This window comes from Triticum dicoccoides, chromosome 7A (assembly GCF_002162155.2).
Source record: "Triticum dicoccoides isolate Atlit2015 ecotype Zavitan chromosome 7A, WEW_v2.0, whole genome shotgun sequence".
Taxonomy (NCBI): Eukaryota; Viridiplantae; Streptophyta; class Magnoliopsida; order Poales; family Poaceae; genus Triticum; species Triticum dicoccoides.
The window spans coordinates 316577735-316585154 of record NC_041392.1 but is presented as its reverse complement, the minus strand read 5'-3'; positions in this window follow the sequence as shown (position 1 = coordinate 316585154).

The following is a 7420-nucleotide window of genomic DNA, read 5'->3' as shown; positions in this document are numbered from 1 at the left end:
CCGCCCCGGAGCCCCGACCACGACCTCGACACCTCCTGCCGCTCCCTCGTCGCAGGCACCCGAGGTGAGCACGCCTGCTCCTCCCTCTTCCCTACCTCTGCCTAGGGTTTCTACCTCCATCAAATTAGTTAGGGTGGAAACGAATCGGATGCGGATGCGGCTGAAATGAGTCAGGGTTCATGTAAGGGTGGAAACGAATCAAATTTCTAAGATAAATCATAAAACGAGTAAAATTTGACCACTTATTTCACTTTATAGTTGGATAATTGGAATATCCGCTACCACTTTCCACCCCTATAGGTTCATCAAATTAGATGGTAATTAGGGCAATAGTTCTTAGGTACTAATTAGTTAGTAAGAACTAGGTACTAATTAGGTACTAGAATATTTTTATTTATAGTAAGTTTATTTTTAGTAAGAACTAGTTGAATTAATAGAACTTGTTAGTAAGAACTTGTTGCTATTTTTTTAGTTAAAGCAATTTTCCCGCATCGACGTGGACGATGCCTATCCCGCATCCTTGTCGTCGAGTCGGCGGAGGACGACACCTGCTTGACCAGATGGGCCATGTCCAGGACTGGGCTCCGCCGGGGTGGTACTGGGAGGCGCTACCTATCGGGGGCGCAGGTTGGTGAGGAGCCAGCCTGTCGTTGACCCGAACCTTCTTTGGTGGCGGTCGCCTGGGCCAGTGACGGTCCAGAGGCTCGAGGACTCCGCGGAGGTGGTGCGTCACCGTGTCAGTGAGGAGGACGCACACGTCCGTCACTACTTGTTTGCGTTGGAGCACATGTTCTCCAATACCTGGCAGGTTCTCCAGGGATCCCACTGGAGCTATGATCCCGTGATGGTTCCTTCTCTGTGGGTGTCCACCGCCCGCGCCGATACCCGTCGTGTGCTAGGGTTTTAGTTGTACTAGTGATGTTATATGTATGACACTATTCGGGATGTATTAGTGATAATATTCGATGATGTACGGACGCATGAGATGATTTACTTTTGCTTATTGAATGCATGCTAATTTGAGTCTTATAAGATATTTTGAAATGTATATCTTGTGTTGCTCAATATCCAAGTGGCCGGTCATGTTTGCAGGTTACACCTCCGAGTGGCCTATGTTTTGCCGGAGTGTTGATTCATTTCCGTTCCGGCAAATTTCAGGCGCTCGATATATCCTATTTTAGCAAAGGTCATGCCGGATTTTTCCGTGAATTTTGGCATGACTTTTGCCAGAATATGTAGGAAATATCGAGTGCCCCGGATTTGCGTGTTGAGTATCCTGGTAGTTGTCTTTTATCGATTTTCAATTAGTGTTTTAACTATGAACATAGGAAATGTCTGACGACAAAAAGGATTTCGGTATTTGCAAATACTGCAAAGACGAGCGCGGCATGTGCGACGGAATCTTCCTAGATGATGATAGGCGCTTCAACATCAAGCTGGACAAGAACTTCGAAGTGGATACAGTAAGTCACAACGACAAGTCTTTTTTCGTAATTAAGCATGACATCTGCTTCATTTGCTTCAACTTATATTTTTTACTATTCTACTAGCGTATCCCCTGCCTGCAAGAGTTTTTGTATTGGATAAGATAGGTTTCAGTCATACTATGGAGGTAAAGAAAGTTTATTTGAAGACCGAGCATGGTTATATTTTCCACGCAAAATTATACAATTCAGACGACTACACCTATTTTGGATGCAAAACATGGCGAGCACTATGCAAGACTTATGCTTTCAGCCTGATATGGTTATCACCTTTGATATTCGTCCGGAAGATGATATTGAAGGTAATACCGACATCTGGGTCGATGTGCAGACGCCTCCAGTTACACCAAAATGTAAGTTTCTCAACCATATTTATGTCTTTGATATTGTTTATTCAAAAATAGTTGACAACTAATTTGTATTGTCAGCTTATTTTGGTGCAAGCAAACATGTCCAGCGCTTGGTAGACAGGATCTACTACTATCCCGGGGCTGAACTAAACTGCGAGGAGCTAAGTCATTATGTTTCATGGCTTGAGGATCTTGATACCGTCAAGACAAATTTTCTTCCTGGACTTAGAAATCTTAGTACTGAAAACGTGCGACCAATAGTGTTCGTCATGAACTACGGTCACATCTATTTAGGAAGGATGGTAAGATTTTTACTATTTGTCCTCAGTGCATCTTTTCCATACATTATTTGTGAAGCTAAACTTCATTGCTAAGTATGTGACCATACGATGTTCTTCAATAGGGACTCCCGATGAATGTGGTGCCTTATGGGATCGAAACTAAAGGTACCATGAGTATTATTAGTTTACAACCAAGATATCCTACATGTTACTTTAGTGCATTCAAGATCAGCGATGAATGCTTAATAGTGCAAGACTGGACCAGATATGTGATGGGGGAGCGCAGACAAGTACTAGGGGGCAGCAAACAGATGTGCTACCCAAAATTAGGAGACAGGTTCATCTGCATGCTCCAACTTGATCAAGGAGGAGAGATACACATGTTTTATGTTGTTTTACCTAAGAGAGAGCAGCAAGAGTGATTAGCTAGAAATGAGTTTGAGGATGATGATGTGCTACACTATTACTATGATGATAAAATAGCTAGTGTTGGTGGTAATGACTGATGATTATTATTAGCTAGTGTTAGTGGTGATTAAATAAATATTGTTGGTGCTAATGATTATGATGATGATTAAATAGCTTGTGCTGGCGGATTAGATTCAAGTGGAGGCAACATGTGGTGCACATCGAAAGTACTACTAGTCCAAACTAGATCAAGTTTGGATTAGTAGTATACTTTTGACATGCACCACATATTGCCTCCACTTGAACCTAATCCACCTTCATTTGACACATTGTTATGGACATAATGATGTAAACCTCATAACTGGTATTGTACCAATATTTGTACGATGGCGCATAAATACACTAAAAATAAAAAATAAAAAAACAATACTAGTAGTGATGGAAAGAAAACACGCTGCCAGTAGTTACATTAGCAGCAGCGTGGGAGTGAACAAGCGCTGCAGCTATTTGTCCTAGCAGTAGCGCGTGCGGCACGCGTTACTGCTAAGCAATAGTTGTAGCGCCTTATTAGTAGCGTGCCTACCCGCGCTACTAGTGAGCACAAAACCAGCGCTACTGCTAGGGTTTTCCCTAGTAGTGACTGCTTATCTGATTATCTCCATTTTCTTGCATGACACGTGCACCTTGATGCTAGATGTCTCGCGTGTTGGCAAAAGGATGAACAAAGCTCACGTAAAAAAAGAGTTGAAGAACATAGATTCCCGACGACCGAGAAGGAGCAAGGAACCTCGCAGTGGAGCGTCTGCAAGGAACCTTGCGCGTTTTCCCCTATTTTTTGCCGCCTGCCCACCTATAAACAAATAAAAGAACATGAACTCTTTGCTAACCACTAGAGACGATACATCAAGATGCTCAGTTGAAGGTGTTTTATGGTTTATATTGATAACCACGCAAGAAGCCACACATGTACAAGACGCATGCAGCCACGCATGTACACACGCCAACGCACTAACTCATGCCGATCCAACTCATGCACATACGCACACAACATGGAGCACACAACGCACGTACACAACACGTGCATGCACACACACACTTGGCCGCAGAATGCACGTGAATAACACATGCATGCGCACACATTCGGCTGCATGGAGGCGTGTGCCATCTGCGGCGACGTCCGGTTCGTCGTGCTACGGCGAAGCTCGCACACAACGGCGCCTACTCATCTCTTGCAGCACCTCTTTGCCATCGTTGCTCAATGACTAGTCGGAGACAAAGACGGCCGCAGCCTCGGCCTTAGAGCTAGCACTGATGGAAAAGCTAGCACGCTGCACGCACATGAGCAAGTACGGAGTGCCCATGATGTGGTGCGTCCCCAGTCGCCTGTACTCCTTCTGCGCATGTTGTCTATCAAGGCGGCTGCATGCCTAATGGTGATGTGGGTGAGATCTTCTAGGACTCAGATGATGACGAGGAAAATCATGGGGAGTGGGCTCTCATGCAAGAGCCTAGCTATATGCGGATTCCTGTACAAATATAATAAATGTGAAGAAAGAGAATGAGAGAAGGTTGAAAAAAGTACTAAGCGATGTTATAGCCAACCATGTAGCCCACACTACTATATGAGTGACTATAAATGATGGCTATACATGACATGGTAGTTTCTTATAGCCATCAGCTAGCTATACTATTAACCATGCTCTTAGGCTGGTCATAGTGCAGAGTAACTTAGAGTAGTGTCATGCATATGACACTAGTCTAAGTTACTACCTCCATAACGCAAAGTAACATAGTAGTAGTGTCATACTAGTTGGCTTCATTTATTACCTTGTAGACTCATCCTCTCTTGGAAAGCACTATGTTACAGTAGCATATATTTTTTCTTGAATACGCACGAGTGTGCGTATTATTCATTAAAGAAGAGAGGGGAAAGAGACCCTAATCCACGGTTACAAGCTTATTTACATGCGGAATTAATCCGGCACCACCCTAGTTTCTACAATGGACTACTTGCTTGTGCCCCACACTACATATTATGTTACTCTAAACACATCTCTTGTCATTAAATACATGCCACATAAGCAAACTTGTCTTGGATTGCGCTATGTTACTACCTAGGAGTATGTTACTCCCACTATGAACTGTTGCACGTCCATTGCAGCAAAAGTTTCTCCTTGTGTTGTGAGCCACCGCGCACGCGTTGGCGAGGGAGAAGGCGTAGGGGTTGTTTGGTTTGTGACTAAGTTTGCCAAAGGTTACAACACCTAAGGTTAGGCAAGTTTGACCAACTTAGTGGGTGTTTGGTTCAAGCCACACTTAGGCCCCACATGGCATGCACATAAAAAGTGTGGCAAGATTCCCTTAGGCTTACCAACTTGTGGCTCTCATTTTGAAGAACTAATAAGGGTCCGTTTGGTTCTAGGACTAGGAGTGCCACATTTTTCCATACTATGTTGCCAAACTTGCCTATGGTTAGTTCTTCAAAATGAGAGCCACAAGTTGGCAAGCCTAAGGGAATTTTGCCACACTTTTTATGTGCATGCCATGTGGGGCCTAAGTGTAGCTTGCCTAAAGTGTGGCTTGAACGAAACACCCACTAAGTTGGTCAAACTTGCCTAATCTTAGGTGTGGTAACCTTTGGCAAACTTAGTCACAAACCAAACCACCCCTAACCTTAGGCAAGTTTGGCAACATTGTATGGCAAAATGTGGCACTCCTAGTCCTAGAACCAAACAGCCCCGTAGTAAACAAGCTTCTCGTCGTTCTGCGACTTGCCGCGTGTTGGCAAAAGGATAGCTCACGTCAATAAAAAAGAGTGGAAGAGCATAGATTCCTGACGACCGAGAAGGAGCAAGGAACCTCGTGGTGGAGCGTATGCACTCATAATATTTTATATTATTCAGCAATATAGAATCAACAGATCATCTCCACAGTGGACTAGAACAGTACGAAACACGGTAGCCCAGTGTAGTTACATCATACTACATGGCTAACCCACACTATCACCATTTTTCTTGGCCTCCGCGCGACACCTAGTTCTAGTAATCCAGCAGCATGTATCGCTTCTCGCTCCTCGTCTCTCTCCAAGTGCGGCAGGCTGGCGTTTTGCCGTCTACTGAGGTCCGTTAACTCATCACATGTTACTGAAATGCCAAGAGTATTCTAAAAAAATATTGTACTCTATTGTTATGCCAAGAAGAGGAAGCGCTTTGACCGACGGGCCAAATGAGACAGGCATGCCATGCCGTGAGTGGGTCCAGTTTCTCGTTTTGAACTCGTTTAGAACACTTGGTTTTGACTATTGATAATATTTTATATAGGGCCTAATGTATTCTTTGAGGATGCCTTTGACTATTGATAAGATTTTATATAATTTAAAAATTATATCATTCCAAGATCCTTACACGTTCCGTTTAAAAAAAGATCCTTTCAAGTACGGATTTGACTGTATGCTTTGAGCAACTTGCATGTGCCATACTACTCCTGTTTGGATACTCTAACTTAGCTAGAGGTTAGACTAACTCATGATTAACCCTGAACTAACTGTAGCCAAAGAGGTGTTTGGGTGACAGGGTTAGATTGACAATAAATGCACTTGATGGAGAGAGAAAAGTGATTTTCCAGTGGGCCCAATGAGAACTATCTCCAATTAGCACCTCTTCGGTGGGATAGTTTTTTTGTGGGTTCGGTGCAACTTGCTCCAATTTAACCCTCATGCTTGGATACTTTAGGGCTATTTGAGCCCCAACTAGCTCAAACTAACTCTAACCCATGGATCCAAACAGGGCCAAAGTTAGTCTCGGAAAATGCATTAAGCCCTATATACATGGACAGACGGAGTACATGATACTAGCAAACGCTCACCATTAGTTGTAGTTCATTGGTTGGTTTCAATTTTTTATTCAGTTACTGTGCTGCTACCGCTAATATTCACGTGTGGTTGTTTCTAGAGTAAAAAAAGGAGGTACTAGTACTTAGTATGGGAAAGGTGAAGTAATGGTTGCTTCGCCCGACCAACTTATTACTCTGGGAATATGGGAGTACCAGCGGATTCAAGGAACAGATAAATGATGGTTGCTTCGTCCGAGCAACTTACTGTGGCGAAGGTGGGGCTATGTGATTTGACTGATCACTAGTCATTACTACCGTGAGGCAACGAGCGGGGTGAATCTTTCCCTGCAGTTGTGCACTCAATATTGCTGCATGGCAGGTGGAGCCGGATGAAGGATGTCCCACATGTCGGCGAAATGAAGTTGAATTTTTTCTGGCATTGCTATCAATCCTACAAGATTTATTTATATGTACATAATTTTAATGAAATTGTACTATGATGATATGATGGCTTGAACTTTGGTTCCCGCTAGAAAAAAAGGTTTCAACTTAGGATTCATGTGTCCTCTTGCCTCAAGATTATCTCGTTAGAACATTCCATAAAATACAAATGAAACTACCATGGCTGCTAATGCATCTCAATGGTTCGCAGAGCAGCGCCAATATTCACATCACAACTAAAGACAAAGTTGTGAGAAGGTGTACAAATAAAGAAAAATATATAATTGATCGATGCTGTTCGTAGGCATGGCTCCATTTGCTGGGCACAGTGTTCATTGCTTGGCAACTAGTTTCACCCAGCTCTGTAGCCAAAAAAGAGGTGTATGGAGGACACCACAATCCAATCATTTTGTGCAGCTCCACTAAAATCGAGCGGACCATCCCTGTTTGAAAAGATATCCAGTCAGTGTGATTACAATAATAGTGGAACTAGATGATGAAACATAACACACAAAAATAGGAGCCGATCACCTCTGCAATCTCTCTTTAATTAGGACTAACTACTTGTTGGAGAAGATTAGGCACGGAGTTGGATGAGGAGGATAGCAAAACCAATCTCGCTTTC